The sequence below is a fragment of the Microcaecilia unicolor genome, chromosome 4 (genome assembly GCF_901765095.1).
Source record: "Microcaecilia unicolor chromosome 4, aMicUni1.1, whole genome shotgun sequence".
In the NCBI taxonomy this organism is placed as follows: domain Eukaryota; kingdom Metazoa; phylum Chordata; class Amphibia; order Gymnophiona; family Siphonopidae; genus Microcaecilia; species Microcaecilia unicolor.
In genome coordinates, this window is record NC_044034.1 from 332,329,785 (window position 1) to 332,353,103 (window position 23,319).

Below are 23,319 nucleotides of genomic sequence, written 5' to 3' on the forward strand. Positions count from 1 at the left end.
TAGGCTCATGCGCAGAGAAGCGTGGCAGTGCAGATCTACAGCTAAGATGTGTACCATACTTTTGCCTTTTATGTAATGGAGGAAGAAGAATGAATATTGTAGATCGACTGATTGTGTGTTGTAGAAAAGACAACCATGGAAAGGGGATTCTTCAACCAAGCAACTACCAAGTGGGAATATGTAGGGTTGTAAAAGACTGAAAACTGCAATGGTACTGGTGGACTCAGGTGTAACTCAGACCCCTATTTGTTATAGGAACTTAGGCAGAATGGTGACCCTTTAAAGCCAGAGGATAGACCATAGCTTTTGTATAGCCAATGCTAGCAGTAGAGTGGTAATGATGGGGTTAATGAAAGGGAAAATGGGCATTGCTGGACCCATGGTGAAGTTGTGGGTAAAGAAGCATCCCTTTGCGATGAGATGGAGTTGGCTGAATTCTAGCCAGCCTGGAAGCATATTTGAAGTCAGAAAGGGATTAAGGCTTGTTTAGCCTTACATCACTTCAGTCTTTGTATCATACAAACAAATAAGGAAAGAAATATAGTGGAGCTAGTTTTGTCCAGTAAATGGATTGAATTGCTATCAATATTTGATGCAGTAATACCAGACAGCAAATGGGATTAAAGGCTAAACATGGGACTGCACAGCTTTCCACAAGTCTGGTTTAGGTTTTACAGCATATCAAAAAGCAGGTATAGTAGTAACATAGTAAATGACGGCAGATAAAGACCTGTATGGTCCATCCAGTTTGCCCAACAAGATAAACTCATTTTACATGGTATGTGATACTTTATATGTATACCCAAGTTTGATTTGTCCTTGCCATTTTCAGGGCCCAGACTGTAGAAGTCTGTCCAGCACTGTTCTTGTACTAAAATTTTTGAAGCTAACGTCGAACCCCCTTAAAATTTACACTCCAGCCCATCCATATCTATTCAGTCACGATCAGGGTACAGACCATTGAAGTCTACCCAGCACTGGTTTTGCTTCCCAGTTACCGGTGTCACCACCCAATTTCCACTAAGATTCTGTGGATCCATTCCTTATAAACAGGGATTCTTTTGTTTTTATCCCACACGTTTGAATTCCATTACTGTTTTAATCTCCACCACCTCCTGTAGGAGAGTATTCCATGTATCCACCACCCTCTGTGAAAAAATACTTCCTGACATTACTCCCAAGTCTGCCCCCTTCAACCTCAATTCATGCCTCTAGTTCTACTGCTTTCCCGTCTCTGGAAAAGGTTTGTTTGCGGATTAATACCTTTCAAACATTTGAACATCTGTATCATGTCACCTGTTTCTCCAAGGTATACATATTTGGGTCCACAAGTCTCTCATATGGTTTGCAATGCAAATCCCATACCATTTTTGGACTGCTTGCGAGAGAGTGAACATTATTGTGACTGGAGAAATGGACTCAGTTTGCCAGATTATTCAGGATGCCTGGAAGGTTTACTAGTGTTAGCAGGTCAACCCCGTCCCTTAAACATTGTCTTTTAGTTGGCAGTCTGTACATGGACAAGCTTGCTAGTTGTCCAGGAGCTGAAAGCAGTGAGCAAAGAATACTGCTTAAATCTGTAGGTGATTAATGTAAAGGATCCTCCCAGTGGCAGTATAGAAACCCTGACTGCACACAGGTGCAAGTGGGGCCTTTTTGGTGCTGTTCAAGGTAGAGCCAACACTGTGGTATATGATGGAAAAAGTAGGAACACTGAAAGACCTCTGAGGAGCTTTATTTGTAATTGTAGCTAAATGATGCAAACAGTTGGCTAAAACAGGCACTTCATATCCAGGTACTGCCATGTGTCCCAGTAGGTATTGAAGAGGCAATGAACTGATTTTCATATTAGCTTTGATGAATTCTAAAGGGAGTAGAATGAATTGATGTTTTCAGAGTGTTTAAGTCTGACACTGTACGCCCTGATGAGATTGCTAGCACAAGAGTGGAGTGAAAAGATTTCTGCTGAATTGTGAAAAGTGTGAGGCGGCTTGGCACAGTACTGGTTGAGATAGTGGATTTAGAGGAGTGGTTCTATACAGGTGCCATTCCTCCCAGATAGGTAACAAATGAGAGTATTTTCTATGGAATGCAAGCCATGTAGGAGAACATAGCGCAACAGTTAGGGGCTTCTATACCTATACCATATGCGTGATGTGTATCCTTGGTTATTCCCCTAAAAGTGATTATGACAGGGTTACACGCATTCAAGCCACAAGTTGCAGTGTTAACCCATGGTTCAAAAATACTAATACTTTTGCGTAGGGGATTATTATAAGCCTCATGTGAGGGCTTGGGGTATCCCTCAGATCTGGTATACCACCATATATGTGTCCAGTCTACACAGGGAGAATGCATGTACAAACGAGAATGGGTATACTTATCAGCGCTTGGGGTCTGGCACATATATAAACCGGGTCTTTGGAATAATATCGTTGCCATTCTAAATTTCCACATGGAGCTATACTGCAAACATCCAATTGTAATGTAACTATCATTGGTGAGGGCTAGTCTTATGGTGGTCTTAATTGGCCAGTTCCCTAATTTTGCATACAACTCGTCCTTGTCCTTAATCTCTAGGTCCTGTGTATCATTAAGATCAATAATACTGGCAAAGCTAATAAACAGTAGGCAAACAGCATACATATTGTCTTATAAACAGAAACAATATAATGGCAAAAAGGAGAGTCAAAGTGAATAAAAAAAAGAGTAAGAGTTCTATAACAGTAAGTCCCCAATCATCAGTGTCACATCAATCAGCTTGGAGTGGGACTTGCTGCTCTGTATAGTTGCAGTCAGATTGGAGTTGGACTTACTGTTCTGGCAGTGTCATTAGAACCTTTGTTGTGAAAAACCCGAATGTCTTTGAGGTGAACCCAGGAAGTATGGTCCAACATAAATAGGATCCTTCCAGGTTTTATGGGTGTAATGTTTTCTATGGACTAGTAGATCTCCTATTTTCAAGGCCTTAGGATTTTCTGTACCATCCTTTCCTGTACTATCCCCCCTTCTGCCTGGCAATTCCTGTGAAATGCAAGACAGACATGTTATTACAGATTGTAGCTGTTCCCAGTACACCGAAGTGTCGGGCAGGTGGTGGTCAGGGTTACCAGCAATGAGACGCATTCTGCGTCCAGTACACAGTTGAAAAGGGGTTAATTTCAATGCAGAGGATGGAGTAGCGCGCAAACTAAGTAGTGCTAAAGGCAACGCATCTAGCCAGGTTTTGATGACGTTTGCCATGAGTTGTCGAAGTTTTGTTTTTAATAGTCCATTATACCTTTCAACAAGACCATTGCTGGCAGGCTTATAAATGCTCACCATCCGGTGAGTAATTTGTAATTTAGCTGTTATTGTGTGAATCAATTCATTAACAAAATGTGAGCCATTATCAGTTGTGATTTTACAAGGAATGCCAAATCTGGGGATTATATCATTGCACAACACCTGTGCCATCACCTGTCCAGTTTCACAGGTACAGGGAATCGCCTCAACCCATTTAGAAAAAGCATCAACACATACCAAGAAAAATCTTTTTCCTTTTACTGGTATCAACATATCAGTAAAGTCACAATACCACTGTAAGCCTGGACCTTGTACAGTGGGTAACTGGCCAGTTGAGACCATCTTCCCACGTTTGGGGGTGTTCAAAAATCATTTATAACACCCTCGAACTATAGAATGACAAATTGACAGCATTTGTGGTGCCCAAAGTTTGGTAGAAAGGTTATCATACATAGTAGTTGCATTAAGATGTAAAGGGTAATGCAACAACTGTAACAATAAGGACAAGGTCGGTTGTGCCACACAAATTTGGCCAGCAGGGTGCACCCACAAGCTTTGTGAATTCAGTGTACATCCTGCTTGCTGCCAGGATCTGAACTCAGCCTGAGTAGCAGATGCCTGAAGCGCAGCATATAGTAAAGTTGGTTTCCGTCCAAAACTTGAGATTTGGGAGCATCTACAGACAATATCGCTTCTTTAATATTATCAGTAGAAGTTTCAAATGAAAACACAGTTTCCTGATGAGCTTTAATCCATTTAATAGCTGTAGTAACTTTTTTCTATGGTCTTATTATTATTAGCATTTGTATAGCGCTACCAGACGCACGCAGTGCTGAACACCTGATACAAAGAGACAGTCCCTGCTCAAAAGAGCTTACAATCTAAATTCCTGTATTGCTTCAAAGACTTTATTCCATAAAGTAATATGGCTCAGGGGGTGTCCAGTAGAGGAAATAAGTCCTCTCTGGTTCCATTTTTTTTAATATGTGAGTGCAGTGAGGAAAAAACGTAACTAGAATCAGTGACAATAGATAAGTCCTCTTGCAATGCTTTAAACTGCAAGACATATAATACGGCTGTCAATTCAGCGGTCTGAGCCGTGTAAGTATCAGGGAGCCTGTATTGTATTACTTCAATGGGAATTTCATCAGGAGTGTAATGAACAGCAGTAAAGCCAACATTGCCGTTTTGGCAAGAACCGTCTGTAAACCAAACAGGTCCGGTTTGCAAAACTTCAAATTGAATGCTCAAAGAAGCAGGCGAGGGTAATTAGGCAGTACACTGGTGAGGAAATAGCACCCACTTTCCTTCGGTAATGGAGATCAGTGGGTCTAAACGTTGTAATTCTGCTGAGGTGAGGGGCTGTATACGGTGTACTATACTAAGTAATACCACTTGATATTTTTGCAGTCTCGGAGTCATGTGACTAATCTGTTTGTTCAAAAGGTATTTAACATCATGTGAGCTATGAATAACTACTGGAAGATGAGGTATATAGCTGTATAATTTCAAAACAGCAATAGCAGTAGCCACCAGTCCTTTCTCACAGGATACAAATCCTAATTTAACTGGGGAAAAAGTGCCAGACAAATACCCACAAACTATATCATCATCATGCTGAGTTATCGTGGCTGCCGAAGAATTTTCATCATGAGTTATCCACAAATGCACTTCATGGGACACGTCAACCGTAGCAAGTGGGGAACTTTTCATTACATCTTTTACAAGACTCAGGGCTAATTTATCACAGTCTGTGAGGTCTATGGGATCTCGCTTATGATTATGCTTACCCAGCAAATTTTGGTAAAAGGGTTTAGTTCTTTCTGAATAATTAGGTATCCACAAACGACAAAAGTTAAGCATACCTAGCACAGCTCTAAGTTCAGTAACATTGCAAGGCATACATAATTTAGAGATATGTTTTAACGCATCAGGACCAAGACTTCGTTTCTGGGCACCAATCTCGTGTCCAAGAAACGTAACCTCGGTCTGTGCTACCTTTAGTTTTTTTTTCCTATTAACTCTGTACCCTTTGTCGGCTAAAAAGGCTAGAAAATCACAGGTAACCTGTACACAAGTGTCAAAATCGTGAGAAGTGATCAACATATCATCCACATATTGTAGCAAATGTGTATGATTTGGCCAAGGTCTGTGAGAAGATAGTGGGGTTATCAGTAAAACCTTGTGGTAATCGTGTCCACTGGTAAGTAACGTTATCAAATTGAAAAGCTGTCAAGGGCTGCTGTCTGGATGAAGTGGGATACTGAAAAAGGCATTAGACAAATCAATTGTGGAATGATACGTTTGCAAAGTTACACTTTCAGGCTTATTTTCAAAAGTGATCGCTGGCAATCTTCCGACATAAATCGGGATATGGCCGGCGAAGTCGGTATAATCGAAAGCGGCGTTTTTGACACCATTGCCGCTTTTCCGTTGCCACGCCAGCGAAAGTTCAAGGGGGCGTGTCGGCGGCGAAGCGAAGGTGGGACATGGGCGAGCATGGGCGTGGCTACCAGATGGCTGGCTTTTGCGGATAATGGAAAAAAAGTGGCGTTAATCAGTATTTCGCCGGGTTTACTTGATCTTTTAATTTTCACGACCAAGCCTCAAAAAGGTGCCCCAATTGACCAGATGACCACCAAAGGGAATGGGGGATGACCTCCCCATACTCCCCCAGTGGTCACCAACCTCCTCCCACACTAAAAAAATAAAAATAAAACACTTTTTTGTCAGCCTGTATGTGAGACTCAAATGTCATACCCAGCTCCCTGACAGCAGTATGCAAGTCCCTGGAGCAGTTTTTAATGGGTGCAGTGCACTTCAGGCAGGCAGACCCAGGTCCATCCCCCCCTACCTGTTACACTTGTGGTGCTAAGTGTTGAGCCCTCCAACCCCCCCCCCCCCAAAACCCACTGTACTCACAGGTAGGTGCCCCCCTTCACCCATAAGGGCTATGGTAATGGTGTAGAGTTGTGGGGAATGGGTTTGGGGGGGGGATTTGGGGGGGCTCAGCACCCAAGGTAAGGAGGCTATGCACCTGGGAGCTATTTGTGTATTTTTAAAAACATTTTTAGAAATGCCCCCTAGGGTGCTCGGTTGGTGTCCTGGCATGCCATGGGGACCAGTGCACTACAAATGCTGGCTCCTCCCATGACCAAATGCCTTGGATTTTGCCGGGTTTGAGATGGCCGGCATTTTTTTCCATTATCACTGAAAAACAAACCCGGCAAACTCTGGCATTTGGCTGGGCTAAACCGTATTATCGAAAAAAAAAAAGATGGCCGTCCATCTTTTTTGAAAATACAGTTCCGGCCAGCTGTTGCGCTGCCGCCAAAATAGATCGCCGGTGACGTTCAATTATGCCCCTCCATGTAACAGAGTAGTAGGGTTTTCTACATTGAGGAAAATATGCTTCACCACGGTATTTAACTCACGTAAGTCCTGTACAATTCTCCATTGTCCTGGCTCTTTTTTCTTTACAGGAAACAACGGCGTGTTGTGTGGGGAATGAGACACTTCTATAATTTCCTGATCTAGGGGAATGAGACACTTCTATAATTCCCTGATCTAATAATAGCTGAATTTGTTCCTTCGCACCCTGAATCACCTCTGGTTTAAGTGGGTATTGTCCTATTTTAGGTCCATCGCATTGAGGCAGTAATTCAATACAGTGAGCTTTCGTTTTAACCTCTCCGTATGGTGCATCAGGGGATGCCCAAAGGTAGTGCGGTAGCTTTTGTAACGTGCTTGATACCTGTTGTTCAACATAGATTGTCACAGCAAATATCAAAGAGCTGTTCTGAGTTGGCTCGGGGATATCAAAATGAATTCGAAATTTAAATCATGTCAATAAATCCCTTCCTAACAAATTCACGGGGCACAATGGGGCATATAACACAGGAGCAAGTATTTCTTGACCTGCAAATTCAATTTGCATGGGTTTTAACATAGGAGTATCAGTAGGAATTCCATTAAAACCCATTGTGGTAATACTGTCCTTGGACAATTTTAGTCGTTTCAGTAACTGAGAAGGGGCGCTGGCTAGCACCGAACGTGATGCACCGGTGTCAACTGGAATGCCTTGGATTTGTACAGTTACCATAGGATCATTGTATCCTGCTTGTGTATGTACCACACCTAGTCATTGTGGGGGTCCTTGGTTCTCGGGATTCCATACAGGGAAAGGCTGTCTTGGCGAGTGATAATTATCAAAGGCATAATGGCCCATAATGTGGCACTACCAACACTGGATATTATATCAGCGTGAAGGGCTAGGTTGTGACTCTCTACCACGCCCAAAGGCTCTCTGTCTACCACGGAAAGTTCCTCTGGAAAATCCTCTACCTCTGTTATTCATATAAAGAACATTCTGACTATCTATGGGTGACCAGACAGCATTGGGGTCATCCCAGTGAGAAGGCTCCTTAGAGAAATCCTCCTCCTCATCCAAGGAGGACTCATTGTGACTTGTGATTTGTCGTGTGGTAGGTTTAACCTTTTTTTTCTGTGTCTCAATTTGTTTAATTTGAAGGGACATCAAGTGAGTCTGTAACTTCTGCATTTCCCTATTCTGCTTTTGGGTGTTTTTCAAGAAAGTTCTACATTGGTGTAAAATATGTTCTTTCATTTCTGGCCAAGGTTTCTGAGAAATCCCTACGGTATTGTCAAGAGTGTCCTTAATCTTGTAAAGTAAGGTTCCTTTAAATAGATGGTAAAAGATAGGGAGGCTATTAGGGGCATCGAAGCGCTCCTCTGTCTCTTCTCTATATAACTGTTGTAATTTCAGCATGTATTTTTCAATAGGCTCAGTGGGTTCACAGCGTTGGGAGGTAAGGACTTAAAATCCTTACACATGGGGAATCGAGTACGGATAGCTGTGAAGATACTACCTTTAATAATGGAAAATTCAGAGCCATCAAAAATATCTTCTGTAGCAGCTCGGCCGAAACTGGCGGCTGCAAAAAGATCTGATACATTAGCTTGAGGAATACGCCCTAGTAATGCCTTAACATCGCCTATGGCTAAGGTTCTCGCCATGGTCAATTCTTTATCCATTTACTCCCACCCTAAAATAGGTCTGGTAATTGCTGTGCTAGGCTAGTTAATTCAACATCAGAGTATGGGGTATATTCAGTATAGGGGACACCACCGGTTTGTTTATTTAGTAAGGGAAAAATGTTGATTTTTGTTTGGGGAAATTTGTTCTCATATTTTTCCCAAATCTTGAGTCCTTCTAACATATATGTTTTAACCCTAGGACCCCAGCCGGGGTCGGGGTATGAATGTATTAGGTCCCTAGGGAGCTTAAGTTTATTGGTGGTCAAGGATCCCTCATGGGGAAAGTTATCAGCTTGTGGCCACAAGGAGTCAGACCATGTGGCTAAGGTATCGACCCATGGTACCACAAAGTACCAAGAGCGCTCTTTTTGGGCTACGTATTCATTTGGTGTGGTTGGTGCGGAGCCACAATACATAGTAGGTAAACCTTTATTTTTAAGTATACCAGACAGACCATCTCTGACGTCTTTTTGAGTATCAGCGCCAGTCTCAGGTTTAAGGGTATGGGATCTAGTACGATCAGATATTGGACCCTCGTGTATCTCCTCATCACCCATTGAAGGTTGAGAGGAGGATAATTTAAGGCTATTTTCTAGATCTGCTAACACCTGTGACATATGTGCAAGATCCTTAGAGAGGATATTGTCAGTTTTGGTTTCTCGATCGTATATGGTTTCAGGAATTTTGGATTGTCCAGAATTGTTTAATAACGGTGTAATATCAACAACGCCATTAATGTTGACTGTAGTTGATTTATTTTCAAAAGCAACAGGAAAATTTGACTCCAGCTGTAAATCGGGATATAAACTTTTATAACCGACTGCTGTGCCACAGGGTAACAGTTTAGTTGTGTCTGTGGATTCAGGGCAAATCGGGTCGTTATAGGGTGGAGGAGCTGAAGTCTCCGGTGGAGGAAATTTAGAAAGGTTGGGCAAGGATTTGGATTCTCCTTCCTTGTCTCCGACTAGGATCCATTTGTTAACTGCCTGTAAATGTTTAAGACGAGATTTGCCATTTTTCTTGGTCGCGTTGTATTCACTTAATTTAAATAATAATTTAGGATCAAAGGATCCTTTAATGGGCCAACAAAAATCAGTCTGTTTCTTAATCCACTTATATAATTTGTTACAAATTTTAATAAGATCCTTCCTTTCACCCGGGAAGTATTTAATTACAGATAAGTGAGAACCCAGTTGCGGGTTTGAGGTTTTCAGTGCAGGGAAATGTGCATAGGAATAGTGCTTCCCAGGATCCTTTGTGACCAAGAAAGTAACCCTAATTGAGTGTCAGGTGTCGAACTAAGGCATTCTGGGGGACAAAATGAATATACATGAGATGTAGTAATATGCATTGTTGAAGTAATATATGCAGACGTATCTCTTGCATATACATTGAGGATAGCCTGAAAACTTGACTTGGGATTAACTGGACAGGTTTATAAACTATGATATGAGCAAATCTGGGGACACGGGAACCAAATTCAGAATCAAAGTTTGGGAAGTGGGAGCAGGGCAATGTGCTAATTCCAGATGTGAGTTTTCTCATTTGTTCTGCTTCAGTAAGCTGAGCTTTGAAACAGAGGCAGGAGGGGTTTGAAATGCTGAGGTACAACCAGTGCTTTTTTGTGGAAAAAAAGGTGCATACTCATTATGGGCGGGGTCACCACACATGGCCCCACCCCTGTGATAGCCACACCCATATTAGCCACACCCCTTACACGCATATAAAGAGACATCACTGAAAATGTTATACTAGCATAGGTGAAAAAAATAACGTGATTTTTTTTCATTATAAATACTTTCTGTAAGCTGTTACAGCTCTAGTATACCCAGTGCAAAATAAGACAGCAGATGTAAATTCTCAAACTGGACATATTCCAAACACTAAAATAAAAATAAAATGATTTTTTTCAACCTTTGTTGTCTGGTGACTTTGTTTTTCTATCCATATTGGTCCCTGTCTCTGATTCTGCTGCTCTATCTGTTTTTTTAACTCCATTTCCAGGGCTTCCTTTCCATTTATTTCTTTACTTTCCTCCTTTCTTCTTCATTTCTTGCTCTACATCCATAAGTAAAAGTTGGGTCCTCCTTCGTGGAATTGACTGGAGGAGGTATAACGTGGATCCAGCTTTTGCCTATTTTCTCCATCCACGTGCAGTTTTTCTCCTCTCTTCCCTTTCCCTCATCTCCATCCATGTGCATCTTCTTCTTTTTTCTTTCCTTCCCTCCATCCATGTCCAGCATTTCTCCTCTCTCCTCCATCCATGTCCAGCTTTTCTCCTCTCTCTTCCCTCCCCTGTATCCATATAAAGCAATAATTGTCTCTCCCCTCTCCTCCATCCAAGTCCAGCATTTCTCCTCTCTCCCCGCCATCCATCCATGTCCAGCAATTCTCCTCTATCTCCCGCTCTCCTCTCCATCCATTTCCAGCATTTCTCCTCTCTTCCCTGCCCTCCCATCCATGTGCATCTCCTTCCTGTCTTCCCTCCCCTCCATCCATGTCCAGCATGTCTCCTCTCTCCCCTGCCCTCCCCTCCCATGTCCAGCGATTGTCCCGTCCTCCCCTGCCATTCATGTCTAGCAATACTTCTCTCTCCCCTGCCCTCCCTCCACATCCAGCAATTCTCTCTTCCCTCCCCTCCATATCCAGCAATTCTCCTGTCTCCCCTGCCCTCCCCTCCCATCCATGTCCAGCAATTCTCTCTTCCCTCCCCTCCACATCCAGCGATTCTCCTCTCTCCTCCATGTCCAGCAATTCTGTCTCCCCTGCCCTCTCCTCCCATCCATGTCCAGCGATTCACCTCTCTCCCCTCCATGCAGTGGCGTAGGAAAGGGGGCATGGTCCACCCCGGAGGCACGCCGCTGGGGGGTGTTGGCTCCGCGCTGGTGCACTGCCCTTTCTGCCCCGGAACAGGTTATTTCCTGTTCCGGGACAGAGAGAGCAGTGAACCAGCGCGGAGCCGACACACCCCAGCAACGTGCAGTCGGGACAGATTGGCCCTCCCGCCCGTCCCTCGCCGCAGGTATGCGCTCCGGGGGGGGGTGCGCTCCAGCGGGAGGAGGGTGCGCCGTGCTGCACCCGGGGGGGGGGGGGTGCGCAGCGGCGACCCGCCCCGGGTGTCAGCTCCCCTCGCTACGGCTCTGCCTCCATGTCCAGCAATTCTCTCTTCCCTGCCCTCCCATCCATGCCCAGCGATTCTCCTTTCCCCCCTGCCCTCCCCTCTCATCTAAGGTTACCATATGGCTCCAGAAAAAGGAGGACACATTGATCCAGTCCAGGTTTTGCTTCCATTGAAAGCAATGGAAGTAAAACCCAGACTGGCTCAATCTGTCCTCCTTTTTCTGGAGCCGTATGGTAACCCTACTCTCATCTGTCCAGCCATTCTTCTTTCCCCTGCCCATCCTCCTCCACTGCCTGCCAGCGAAGCGATAAAGAAAGGCTGCCAGTGTCAGACTCGCTCGGCTGCGCGAACGCTGAGGCAGTGATTGAAACGAAAGGCTGGCAGCGTCAGTCGTCAGAGCTTCCCTCTGCGAGTCCCGCCTACTTTGTTTCAACTTCCTGTTTCCGCATAGGCGGGACTCGCAGAGGGAAGCTGTGACGCTGCCATGCCAGCCTCTTTCAATCACTGCGCTGCCTGCCTGCCGAGTCCGTAAAAAAAAAAAGTAAGTAGGGGAGTGAGAGGAAGGGTGCAGGACTCGCCGGGGCAGGCCAAAAAAGTCTTACAACCCTCTTATCTTTCTCCTGCTTCTCTCACTTTCTGGTATGTGCCATTGCTGAGGTAGTCGGGACAGAAATCACACAGCTCAGATAAATAACAATACAATGTGCTCTTTCTCCATTTTGATTTCCTTCTGTTGATGGGTGAACGTGTGCTAATAATAGTGTAAGATCTTTTCAAGCCACACCAGTTCTTTGTTTTGTATGCAAGTGTGTCTCAGGCTGTAATTATTTGCTGAATGTGCGCGCGCATGGTTGCAGGTGCTCTTTCTGGATTGTTCCTATTGCTCCGCTTAGACACTGGAGGGCAGTGAATCCATTCCCAGGCTTTTCTGGTTGGGTGAAACTGGCGATTCTGGGAAATAACTGCTGTAATAAGTAGATTTTTTTTTTGGTACATTGTAGTGCCTTGGTGTGAATTGGCCAACATTTGACAGACAATTTAGTTACAATGTGGGGACTATAAAATTAGAGGTAAATAAATAAAATAAAGAATGTGACGTGATAGCCTTTTTTTTTTTTTGCTGAACTAAATACATTTTAAACAGGTGTAGAGACCTCAAAGCTTCTCATTGTCAGGATAACAGAGACCTCTGGTGGGTGTTCTATAATAGTGTACTTGTGATGAATACGCCCTAGTGTCCAGAAGAGAGAGAGGGTTCTCCTCACTGGTGAGTAATGTTTAGGAGGAGACCTTGTTGGTGAGGGTATAAAACCCCAGCCCTGTTTTGCATTCTTTGTCTTTGATACCCTGGCCACTGGACATGGTTCTATGAGGGAATCAAAAACTTTGTCTAACTCAACCATATTACCAGGAGTACAGAAGTAGTGAAATGTGACTGGGTTGCTGAAGCTTCTGCATTTGTTTCGGTGGTGTGATCTGGAACAGGGAACCAACATACCACTGTTTCTAAGAAGGAAGAGGAGTTGAGCCATTGGATAAACTGGAAAACAGCAGGGGACACTGAGGGGCCGGTGTACAAAGCCACCACAAACCAAACTGCGCGATCACTACAGAGTGTGCACGCCTATTATTGGGTGCAAAATGCAGAGAGGGATTGAGCGCTGTATTAAAAATATATAGTAGTGAGCTTATTTAAGTATTCTGTGCAATGCTGAGAGTATTCTATGGGATGCAGAGAGCCTTTGACACGCAGAACATGAGACATGTTTCACCAGGGCCTGGGCAGAATAGAAGGGTTTGTGGAGAGGATTTATTGTCAGTTTATGAGATTAACTGCTAGTTTTATCTTGTTTTGCAAGAGAAGAAAGCCCCTTCAAGTTTCAAAGGCAGACAAGGTGACAAAGGTGCATGTCCAAATGGAACCAAAAGTGAAAGCACCCGTCAGTGCCTGCCTGATCTCCTGTCCCCAAATAAGAGTCTTGCAAAAATTTCATGTTAAAGCAGTTTTTCTGAGGCTCATATTTAGGTGCAGAAGAACAAGTGCTGATATTTTCCGCTCATAAAATTTGAATGGCAGTAGCCTTTCGCATGGCATGGTATTACTCTCATGGTAGAAAGCCACATGCTCAGACTTCCGTACAGGGCTCTACCACGGGCCTTTCTACATGGGCCCCTGAGTATACAGGAAAGGGCTAGAAGCAAAGAGCTAAGTAATGAAGACAAACAACAGCAGTGGCCGCATTTGGGTTTAACACAACTCTGGAAACGTACAGAAGTAAAAAAAAAAAAAAAAGAAAGAAAGAGGTGTCTATTAGAATCTGGAAAGTCCTGAAAGAGAAATAAGTGACTGGAAGTGTTTTGTTGTTGTTTTTGCTCCCTGCTTAATCTGTTATTGGTGGTGGTGGTTCTGGTATTTTTTGCTTAAAGACTATCTTTGAGTAAATTATTTTGGTTCAGACCCCCAATTCTGGCCTGGATGGAGTTAGAGTGCCAGTGGAGAGTATTTATTGTTTTGCCAGTGCCCCCTGCCCCCACCCCAGTGATACAGCTCCTGAACTGGACTCGCCAACCTAAAATTCATATTCTAAGTAATGTAACCTTCCTAAGACTAATCTGGGTAGGAAGGGGCTACATAAGCTATAGGAAGCTAAATCCCCCTTTCTCATTGGGAACTAGAACCATGTTCCTACCAAGATGCAGAACATGCTTGGTAATGTGATGTTTAGGAATAACAGGTGGGGGCAGTTATGCTATTCTGCTAGACTGGGCACTGATTTACCAATTTTTATTTAAATCAATTTTTATTAAGAAAAGAAAAACAATATCAACAGTGAAAAAACAATATACTTTTTTTTCAAAAATTATATGTTATAACCCCCCACCCAATTTACCAAATCTCCCCCAAGCCTGGTTTATTTTTATCCACACCATGGAGGAACGTAAACAGAAAATTCTGCTAGGGATAAGTGTGTGAGTTACAAAATAACTATCACAATTAACAATTTAAAATTCAACTACGAATTTATGTGGTATTACACTCCACAAAGGTTCCCAAATCCTTTGAAAATGCTTCTACTGTGCAGGATGATTCCACCTAACCTTGTGATGTTCCATTATCATAACTGTAGGCAATAAATTTAACCATTGTGGCCTACTGGTTAGTGCAGCAGCCTGAAAACCTGTGGAACTGGGTTTGATTCCCACTAGTGACTCTGGGCTAGACATTTAACCTGAGAGAAGATCCACCAGCAAGCGGAAAACTCAAGCACCCCACGGTAAAAACAATAATGTGTAAAAAGTGGGAGTACGACCAAGGATACCAGAAACTGGAAGATGTTCTTAAATAAAAAACTTTATTAAAGGTTTGAAAATTCATTAAAGGTTTGAAGACTCGACACGTCGTGTTTCAGCCGTCAGGCCTGCATCAGGAGTCTATAAAAAGTACATTTATATATGATATGTATGATAAAACATTTATCTACAGAAAAAGTTAAAACAATAAATGTAATAAATTATATGAACTCATAGACTTTAAAAGTATATATATGGCAATTTTGTAAGATAAAAAATAATAATAATAATTAAAAATAAAACACATACATATGATAAACTTATCACGAAAAAATACTGTGTATAAATTTGTGAAATAATAATGCAATACAAAAAACCATCCATGTCTTATATGAATAAAAACAGTAAATAATAAAAAATGTATATGCACATATAAATTTAAACAGTAAGAGTGAAATAATACAGGGTGCACATACATATTAATAAAAAGAGCAAATGACCATTTAAAATTATGAATTTTGAAAATAAAATTAATAATAATATCATAATGCTGTGATGTATATACATACATATATATACAACGTTAAAATCACATACATATGGAGAATATTAGTCAATTTGATAATATTAGTCAATGATTTAATGCAAACCACATGAATAGAAAAACAAAGTTTTTTATTTAAGAACATCTTCCAGTTTCTGGTATCCTTGGTCGTACTCCCACTTTTTACACATTACTAGACATTTAACCTTCCATTGCTGCATACAAAATGAGTGCCTGTATATGATATGTAAACCACTTTGATTGTAACCACAGAAAGGTGGTATATCGAGTCCCATCACCCCTCCCCCTTCTCTTTGTGTCTGTAAACTACACCTGTGTGTATAGAGGTTCCATATTCTCCATCTAAGGCAATCCATATTGCTTCCTTCTTTCCCCAGGCCCCTCCGTGTTTTAGCCTTTTTAATAGATTTTCACATATATTGCTTCTCCATCACCTTTTTGGTCATCACTATATATCCTAAAAAAATTATTTATTTGTTACATTTGTATCCCACATTTTCCCACCTGTTTGTAGGCTCAGTGTGGCTTACATAGTACCGGAGAGGCCTTTGCAGGCTCTGGTGTGAACAAATACAGGGTGATGTTGTGGTAAGATCAAGTTCATGTGGCACAGCCACATTAGGGAATCGGAGAACAGAAGAGTTATGTCCATTACATGCTTTAGTTTGGTTGCGTTGCAGACGTTAGGCATTTAAGTTGGATCGGTAGGGTATGCCTTTTTAAAGAGGTTGGTTTTTAGTGATTTCCGGAATTTTAGGTGGTCGTACGTCTTTTTCAAGGCTTTTGGTAATGCGTTCCACAGTTGTGTCCTTATGTAGGAAAAACTAGATGCGCAAGTTGTTTTGTATTTAAGTCCTTTGCAGCTTGGGTAGTGCAGATTTAGATAAGATCGTGTTGATTCAGATGTATTTCTAATTGGTAAGTCAATCAAGTTTGTCATGTAACTCGGGGCTTCTCCGTAGATGATTTTGTGAACCAGGGTGCAGATTTTGAAGGTGATGCATTCTTTGATTGGGATCCAGTGTAGTTTTTTGCGGACGGGTTTTGCGCTTTGAAATCGCGTTTTACCAAATATAAGCCTAGCTGCCGTGTTTTGAGTGGTCTGAAGTTTCTTTAAGGTTTGTTCTTTACATCCCGCATAAATGCCATTGCAGTAATCTAAGTCGCTTAGTACCATTGATTGTATCAGGTTGCAAAATGTTTCCCTCGGGAAGAATTGCTTCACACGTTTGTTTCCACATTGAGTGGAACATTTTCTTTGTTGTGGATGCCACTTGGCTCTCTAGTGTTAAGTTATGGTCCATTGTAACGCCGAGGATTTTCAAGCTGTCTGAGATAGGAAGGGTGTAATCTGGGGTGTTGATACTTGTGGGGATGTCTTTGCTGTGTTGGGATGAGAGGATGAAACAATGAGTTTTTTTCTTTGAGTTTTAGTTGAAATGCATTTGCCCATGAATCCATGATGTTCAGGCCGAGCTTGATTTCATTGGTGATTTCTGTCAGTTTGGTTTTGTAAGGAATGTATATTGTGACATCGTCTGCATATATGAAAGGGTTAAAGCTATGGTTGGATAAGGACTTGGCAAGTGGGGTCATCATTAAGTTGAATAGGATCAGTGATATCAGTGATCCTTGCAGTACTCCACAGTCTGCTTTCCACGGTGATGATATGTTTGAATTTGATTTTACTTGATATGCTCTTTTGGTTAGGAAGCCCTTAATCCAGTTGAGTATGTTTCCACCAATCCCGAACTTATCTAGTAATCTTATTAATATATTATGGTTTACCATTTCAAATGCACTAGACATGTCGAATTGGAAGAGAAGGATGTTTTTGCCTGTTGCTATTTCCTGCTTGAATTTGGCTAGAAGAGTGAGTAATATTGTTTCCATGCTGTGGAGGGGCGAAAGCCTGACTCTGATTCGTGTAATATTGAGAATTTGTTTATGCAATCTGTAAGTTGTTTGATTACCATGCTTTCCATCAGTTTGACCACCAAACAGGATAGATGCTACTGGATGGTAGTTAGTGATTTCGTTTGTTTTTTTTCTTGGTATCTTTTGGTATTGGGGTGAGTAGGATATTGCCATTTTCCTTAGGGAAGAGGCCTTGCTGAAGCATGTAATTTAGGTGGGATGTGAGGTCCGCTATGAAGCGGTCAGGAGCGGATTTCATTAGGTAGCTGGGACAGGTATTTAGTTTACAGTGAGTGTTGGAAAACCTACTAATCGCCTGGGTAACTGTTTCAACGGTAAGGAGGGCGAAGTTTAACCAGGTCCGATCTGCCAGGTATTCTCTAATGGTTGGGTCCAATTCATTAAGGAAGTTTTCAATGTCGGTGTTGTTCTGAGGTAGCGTGTTGCGTAGGTTTACAATTTTTTCATTGAAGTACTTTGCAAGTTTATCTGCAGGTGGGATGTCTGTATCCATGGTAGTGACCAAGTTGGTGTCTAGTAGTTTGTTCACGAGTTGGTATAATTTCTTCATGTCTTTGTAATCCGTCCCTATTTTGTTTTTATAATATGATCTTTTGGTCTATCTTATTGTGTATTTGTATTTTCTTTGTATTTGTTTCCATGTGTTGAGTGTATGTTCATCTTTTGTTTTATTCCATGCTCGTTCGAGTTTCCTGGTTTGTGTTTTTAACTTTTTCAGTTCATCGTTGAACCATGGTGTTGAGTTATGCTTGCGTGGGGTTCTTGTTCCTAAGGGCGCAATTTCATCTAGTTTGCTTTTGCATCTTTTGTCCCATTATATGAGGTAGTGTATGGAGTCTGTTTGTGTTGCCCATTTGTCATTGTATATTAGTTGCCAGAATGTTTTCGTGTCTACTTGACCTCTTGTGCTGTAGGATGTGTGTTCTAGTATTTGTTGTATACCCTTCTTCCGCCAATGTAGGGATAGGTTTAGTTTGTAGTGGTCGGTCCAGGGTGTGTCTGTCCATTTCGTATTTGTTATTGTTAGGTTCTGGTCTGTTGAGAGTTTGTGTGAGATGAGATCAAGTGTGTGTCCTTTGACGTGGGTTGCTTGCATTTGTGTCCATTTGAGATCTCATAAACGGAGAAATTCCTTACATTCTCTTGCATTAATAGAGTTCGGGTCGTGAAGGTTGATGTCTCCTAGTACTAGTGTATTGGAGTTGCTTACACATGTGTTTGAAATGAAGTTGATCTGGCTTTTGCTCCAATTACCTGGAGGTCTGTAAAACAAGACGCAATTCAAATGGTCGCGTAGGGTTTTGTAGTGGAGTCTGATTGAGGCAATTTCAAGTTGAGGTGTTATGGACTCGGCAGTGGTTTCGGTGGTAAAGTGGGACCAATAGATTAGTGCTATGCCTCTGCCTCTCTTTTCTTTTCTTTTCTTGTCCAGTGTCTGATTTTGTATCCTGGAGGGCACAGGTCTAGGATTATAGGGTCCTTTTGATCATTGATCCAAGTTTCAGTGAGGAAGAGTAGGTCGAGGTTTTCTGACATGATTTAGTCTGTTAATGTCAAGTAGTAGTAGTAGTATTGCTGTTTTATTTACAGCGGATCTGGCGTTGATGTAGCCCACTTGGATTGTTTGGAATGGGTCTTCTGTATTTGGTGTTAAGTGGACTTTTGTTAGTTGTTGCTTCTTTGTTGAGGTGAGTTTGTTTGGGCCCTTCTTTCCTTTCTGTTGTGGTTGTTCGCCTGTAAGTGTTCTTCCTTTGTTTAGGTTGTTAACAGTTTGGTGTGGTGTGGTATTTGATCAATCTATGATGATTGTATAGTATGGGTATGATGTTTTCTGCAAGTGGAGTGGATCATTGTTAGGGAGTAGGTTATTAGGAGTAATTTGAGGGTATTCATTATGGTATATATTTCCTGTGGTTACTATTAAGACCGTGTTGCCCCAATCTGCTGTCCTCACAAGCCTGCCTTCTCCAGTTGATCAAATGCAGTGCAAAAGGCTCCTTCTCAGGCACGCCCATCCTGCTGAAGGTGTCTTCAGTTCACTAGCAATTATTCAGTTTTTACTTTGGTTTTTACTGCCAGGCCTTTCAAGCCTTGTCAGTTGTAAGGTCGCAATATCTTGAAATATAATAGGCACTTTACTCACGGTCTGGTGATCAGACACATTGCCCAGGGCACAGAGACTCCGCAACCCTGGGAGCTGTGTCTATGTTGGAGGTAGACACCAGAGGGGGGGGGGGGCAGCAGCCTCAGGCTGCTGCTACTGCTTTGCTCTGAGCCCCTCGAAGCCTGTCTGAGAGGTTCAGGAATTTATAAGACAAAGAAGCGTTATTGACCATAACCATACCTTGGAATGTAGCCAGGGGAAATGCTTGGTAATTTGGTTTTTAAAGTCCAGTGTCTAATATTTAACAGGCACTTCTGTTCCATCAAAGACATGCAGTAGATGTATGTGTTTCACTCCTGTGAAATTATTTGGAAGTTTTAATGCTGAGAAAGCTTCAGCAAGATAGCAGAGCTTTAGAGGTAGTATAAATTATAGATATGAACATTATCTCAAAAGTTGTAGTGGGGGTTTAGTTAGCAGTTTCTGATCCTGGTGTCCTTTGTTCCAATTGATGCAGATCTCTGGAGGTTTTTCAGTTGTTATAGCCCAGTATGGTTATGTTGTCCCATATGTGATGATAAAATATTTTAGCAATAGTGCAGTTTATTAGTGCTAGATGTCAAAATGCAATACTTTGATTGCATTAAGCAAAATCAATTCGGTAAAACTCTTTTACCAATTCTTAGTATATTCTTATTTAATAGAACAATTTTACCTGTTCATATAACCTTGTCCAAGTATTATCTTTAAAATCTATCTGGGTAAGTATTCTCTTGGTCTAAACAAAATATTGATTCAGGTTCTATAACCTCTTTGACTCTTCAGGAATAATTTTACAATAAATTGATCAGGTAGGTGTGAGTAGATACCACTGAAATGTTTTGCAGGTATATGGTGTAAATGATCACTAAATAAGATTTTGTTTCTCTGTGTCTTTGCAGGTACAGTCACTTAACTCTAAGAAGGCTTCTGTTTATTGAGGAGGGTGCTAGTTTGTAGATTTTCAGGATCCAAACTCCTATACCAGCTTTTGATTGACGATCTTAGATACTGGTATGTACTACTCTGATTTTAAATAAATTGTTTAAAAAAAATTTAACAGTCCACATATGCATGTTTTTGTGCTCTTCATTTACAAGTTTCCTTTTTTTTTTCTTTTACTGTGTTTCTAGCTATTCCACAAAATAAAAAAAAAATAAAGGTGAGGGGGTTCATTAACCAAGTCTTCAAATCTTAACTATCACTTTGCTGATTTTACTTTAGCCCTTCTAACTGTGTTTAACTATAAAATCCCTAAACAAACTCAAGTTTAGAGATTCCAGTATGAGGAGTTTCAAACTAGTGGATAATTACTAAGCTGTGTGAAGCAGCTAGTCAGATTTTACCAAGAAATAGACATTAACATGAACATGTGCTAATGCCTAAAACCAGCCAACATTCAGCAAGAAACTTGTACTAGCTGCTTAATGCAAGTAGGAGTAGCTTGCGGGAGAGACAGGGAGAGCAGAGGAATGATCATCGGTGACACTGCGTGGATAAGTACCCTACGCTAGTGAATAGCATGGCTGCAGCTAACACCATGTATCAGCGGCCCTGTAGTATTGCCACTTGTTTCCTTCCTCCCAACATTGCCCCCTTTGTGATTTACGCCCCCCCCCCTCCCAAGTCAGCAGTCGCCATCCAGTCCTACCACCCTGAAGTCGCAAAACCCACTCCTGATTCCCCCTCTCTTGGGGCCTATCCAGGGGTTGCCATGATGGTCCAGTGAGCCAAGGTAAGAGTGGTTCCCGTCTGCTCTTGCCATGGGACTGCACCGGGTCCAAAATGGTACCAGTGACTCCTAATGACAGTCTCACAGTACTAAGACCAGAGAGCATCCTTCAAGAAGGAGACTACTACTAGGGATCATTAGCACTGATTTGGACCTGGGGCAGGAGTGGAGGCGATGACTTCTGCCCTTACCCACTGGACCACCATGGCGACCCCTAGGGGAGGAGGTGTTTGTGTCTCGGAGTGGGGAGGAAATGTATGACATTGGGGTGGAGGGATTTTGGGAGGAGTACAGGATATACCACCATATCAGCTCTTTATATATTTTAGAGTGGGCCTGCACTGTGTTCCTTGCATTGGCAGATGGTATGGGAGCACTTATGCTGTCTGCAGCTGCATGTAACACGCTTCCTGTGTGGTGAGTTGTCTACCTTGTGTGAGTATATCGCCTGCATTTACTGCACCAGCTTTGCACTTACCGTACCCTAGTTTTGCACCTAACGCTCACGCCAGTAATGTGATGTTCCAGCCAAATGCATTTTTTCTCACTACAGTGAGCATTGCACTTTTCAGTGAGGCTTTTTGTTTGTTTGTTTGTTTGTTTGTTTGTTTTTAGTCTTTCAAAGTACCAGAGCACACTTCAGCCACGTTAGGGTTCATAAGTTAGTCTTCCAAATGTATTTGGGATAAGGCAGGGCAGTGCCTAGTCACACAGACCACCACTGTCAGGTAGTTTATGCTGACAGTTCTCTTCAAGCTTTACTTAAAGTTCTTCATATACAAAGAATTTCTCTCGCAAGTACTTTGCTTTTAAATTACAACCAACATGTAGGGGGCTAGGGGTGGGTGGGCTACGGTTGGGGTGAGGTTTTTCTTCTATTATAAATATTAAAGTTCCTTTTATCGAACTGTTTTATTGTTGGTTGTTGTACTGAGGCTAAAGATTGTGTTTATTTGTGATGCACAACTATTCATCAATAAAAATTGTTTAAAACTAAATTACAACCAACATTGCCCTTTTACCACCTTCTGCTTCAGTTACATTAAAAATAAATAACTCCTCAAATAAATTGAATTCCCTCTCTCGTAATTCATTTTTTTTCAGTTAAGATTATTTTTACTCTTTCTGTCTAGCTTCTCACTGGTATCTCAGAATGAAACATATGCTCTGCACGGGCAGTGACTTTTGGATACAGAGGGCACTCCCCCCCCCCCCCCCCCCCACAAGCTTACCTTTCTGGCCCACACAGCTTCAACCAGTCCTGAAGCCCGCCACCTCTCAAATCAGGCTTTTCTTCCTAGCTGGGCCCAGGGTGCCTGTTTGTGACACATGGGCTAGTGCATGCGCTTCTGTGTTCCACAGTTGCACTAATCTTTACCCCCAGAGTCACACCAGCAGCTCGCTGTTTCCTCCCTTCTCAGTCCTACACCCAGCAACCTACAGACAACATGTGTGTATGGTAGAGTTAGTAAGAATTACATATCAGTGGTGCCTTAATCCTGAGGCAATCCATTTGGAGCCTTAGAGCTTACCCCATCTCCAAGCCGCTGCCAATACAATTATTCCCACTACCAGCAGGATTGATACCAAACGATGTGTCTCTGGTGGGCGAAAGTGCAAAAGACAAGATTCCACTGTCAATGGATACCGCACACCTGTAATTTGAGCTAGTAAGTGGACCACCTCGGACCAATAGGGCTTTATATTTGAGCAAGTCCACCATATGTGGAGCATGTCACCCTTCTCAGAACATCCCCTCCAACAATAGCCCATTCCTTGTTTATACATTTTTGCCATACTGTACGGGGTGAAATACCAGCGATAAAGCATTTTGTTATCCATTTTCTATCAGTGAGCTAGAGACAGAAGCCTTCAGCATATATCCAAAGGCCTTCTCCCATTTTCGTAAATCATATTTATTTCCCATATCTTGCTTCCATCTCTGTGTGTACCTCAATATAGATATGCCGGGCCAGGAGCGCTGCATATAACCGCAATGTACAGCCCTTGGCTTTCCCACCCTGGAGTGCAGTCTCCATCACCGTGTCATCTAAAGTCAATTCATCTTTAGCTCTACCGTGTATATAGTTTCGTATCTGCCTATAGTTAAATATATGGTGGGTTGGTAAACCATTCCATTTGCCCTTCCACCCAAATCTGTCCCCGTTGTGATAAGCCCTTTCGTT

General features: G+C 42.2%; 1 protein-coding gene across 3 annotated transcripts in view; it reads left to right on the top strand.

Moving 5' to 3' along the window:
- Window positions 1–11,923: 11,923 nt before the first annotated feature.
- The window catches only part of PIWIL2 (piwi like RNA-mediated gene silencing 2), a 349,150-nt gene continuing 337,754 nt past the window's right edge, over window positions 11,924–23,319 (top strand). For all 3 annotated transcript variants that reach the window (XM_030202016.1, XM_030202014.1, XM_030202015.1), the window contains exons 1-2: window positions 11,924–12,005; window positions 20,304–20,415. The gene's annotated coding sequence lies outside the window, so the exon portion shown is untranslated. The remainder of the gene's footprint in view (window positions 12,006–20,303; window positions 20,416–23,319) is intronic.